This window comes from Mandrillus leucophaeus, unplaced genomic scaffold, assembly GCF_000951045.1.
Source record: "Mandrillus leucophaeus isolate KB7577 unplaced genomic scaffold, Mleu.le_1.0 Scaffold478, whole genome shotgun sequence".
NCBI classification, from domain to species: Eukaryota; Metazoa; Chordata; class Mammalia; order Primates; family Cercopithecidae; genus Mandrillus; species Mandrillus leucophaeus.
In genome coordinates this window covers 1,129,137-1,131,718 of record NW_012105120.1, presented here as the reverse complement: position 1 = coordinate 1,131,718, position 2,582 = coordinate 1,129,137, and the positions used below count along the sequence as shown (strand labels likewise).

The following is a 2,582-nucleotide window of genomic DNA, read 5'->3' as shown; positions in this document are numbered from 1 at the left end:
GTGTGTGTGTGTGTGTGTGTGTGTGTGTGTTTAATGGGTACCAAGTCTATGCTGATAGATGATTTCTGTGAAGCTTCTGGGACAGAGCTGCTGCTAAGGCAGTGGTTTGTCTCATCCTTCTGGTATAGGCACTGAGTGACCCAGACAACAGTCATTCCACATGTGCACATAGGAGCACTTTACTTGAAGTCGAGAACCCTAGAGCAGTTTCAACCATTTCACTCAGAAACAGTGGGACCGTGAACACATGGCTTGGCAGTTCTGAGTGGTTGTTGAAGAGTGTAAACTATGCAGGCAGGTTGGCTGGACTGAGATCCAATCTCTGCCACTCACTGACTATGTGACTTCAAACAAATGGCTTAACTTCTCTGTGCTTCAGTTCTCATCTACTGAATGGGTATAGCATTATGGCCTCATTATGTAGAATTATCATGAAAAATATGTGAAATGATACATGTAAAGAACTTAAAACCATGTGTGACACATTACTGTATAACTACTAGCTCTTTAAGAGTTAACTATTTTTAATATTTGGGCTCTTGGGAACAATAAATGAGCTATTTTTAAATTGTAAAAGAGAAAATATACACATTATAGTATAGAGTCAAGTCGTGCAATTAAGCATATTTGAATTGTACAAATCTAAATGTAACTCTACAAATACGTCATATGTACCTGCTAATCCCAAGTCTTAATTGTTTTCCTCTAGTCACTTTCCCATAGTATTTCCAGTTCTTTGCAGCTAAAACTCAGGGTTAAAGACTCCTTGCATCTGTGAGGGCCAGGGCAATGCACTAAATGTTTGTCTGCTTTTGGGGTGCCATTGAATGTGAATTCCTAGAGAATATGGATGATATCAGGCTATCGCTAAACTGGAGGCATTTCTTGGTGGGGTTGGAAATGAGAGAAGGGTTCTCTTTGTTAGCTGAGTTTATTTAACTTTAGCAAATAACAAATATAGACATTGGGAGTGAATGAAGGCCTGAAAGTAGGAGTTGAATAAATTCATGCAAATATTTGTACACATGTTTATTTATGCCCGCAGGAAACAAGCTAAACAAATCCAAGAGCAGCTGAAAGTGCCACAAAATGGTAAAGGCTACAGTCTCAAAGCATCCAGCACAATGGCAAAGTCAGAGAACTTGGTGAAGAGCCATGTCCAGCTACAAAATGTAAGTGACATGTCTACACACCTCCTCCTGCAGCCTACCTCAGTGCTTCCAGTCCAGAGATGTTGGGAATCTGGGATCAGATTTGTATATATTTTTCAGAGCTTTATAGGGTTTTGCTTAAATCGTCTTACAATTCTGGGCTGGGAGGTATGCACACATGCATGTATGTATGCATCAGATAAAAGACAAGTTAAATTTCAGCTCTTGATTACAATCTGTAATATAAACTAATCTCTGGTAAAAATAAGAGCTTCAGTTGTTTGTCCCGTGAACACTTGTCGAATCCTTAGTTTGTGGCAGAAGATGTGACACCAAGGATACAATGTCCCTTGCCATAAGGGAAGTTCTGTGTAGGAAGAAACACAGAAAACCCCAGAATCAGCAGAAGTGAGTTCTGAGATAGTTGTTGTTGCAGCAGAGGTTGAACAAGAGGAAGCCAGTGGGAGGTGGATGGGGGTAGACTTAGGGGCTGCCTCACAACAGAGTCAGGCTCGGACTTGGTTTGGAAGGACATGAAAAGTTTTATAGAGAGTCAAAGGGCTAAGAGCTAGACACCAGAACATACAGGAAGAATAAAGCCATAGAATCCCAAAAAGGCATGTTATGTTCAGAGAACTCTGAGTTAAGGGTGTGAGAAGAATCAAAGATGAGAAGTAGAGTTTCAGAATCAATCCTTCTAATTCCAGGCCTTACGGAGATACCAGAACTTGAAGTTAAATGCAAACTCTTTGCCTCTTACACTTTTTGTAAGGCAGTTTTAATCATTACTGAGCTATATTGCGAAACACTAAATTAAAGACAAGAGAATACTGTGTAATACATAGAGATATATTCTTCTTAGGGTAGCAATTCTTTGACCCCACACAGCATTGCACTTTCAGAATCTGAGGCATAAAACAGAAGAACAAAGGCCACTGCATAAACCTAGCATTTGAGTATAATAGGCAATCATCCAGGACACATTCACACCCCTCCAAATGCTTAAATCACTGAAAATTTATACATCACTGGTGATTCTAAGAAATCATTACCCAAAAAGTCGCTATTATGATATCCATAACAGATGTACTCAAATGGTTTAACACGGAATTCATAAATCAGAATCTCTTCCCAGCCAAGTTTTGTTAAACTTTTATTCATGGCAATGTGCAGGAATTGTTCACTTCAGAAACACAGCGAATGGTTTTACTCTTGATTTCTAATGGATATAATCCCACCACTGTAAAACAACCACAGTGATGGAGGGTTTCATTCCTTAGCAACTGGTTATGTCAAAGATAAACAAAGCCAGACACTAGTTAAAGTGATGAGGATAGATTCTAATCAGCACTATATTAGTGGAATAGTGGAATAGTTGAACTGAACTTCAATTTGTACAGAAGTGGCTGGGCATTTTTTTTTTTTTTTTTT

At 39.0% G+C, this 2,582-nt stretch overlaps 1 protein-coding gene across 6 annotated transcripts in view; it reads left to right on the top strand.

Moving 5' to 3' along the window:
• The window catches only part of NRG3 (neuregulin 3), a 1,213,654-nt gene that overhangs the window by 1,181,588 nt on the left and 29,484 nt on the right, over positions 1-2,582 (top strand). The window lies entirely within an intron of this gene.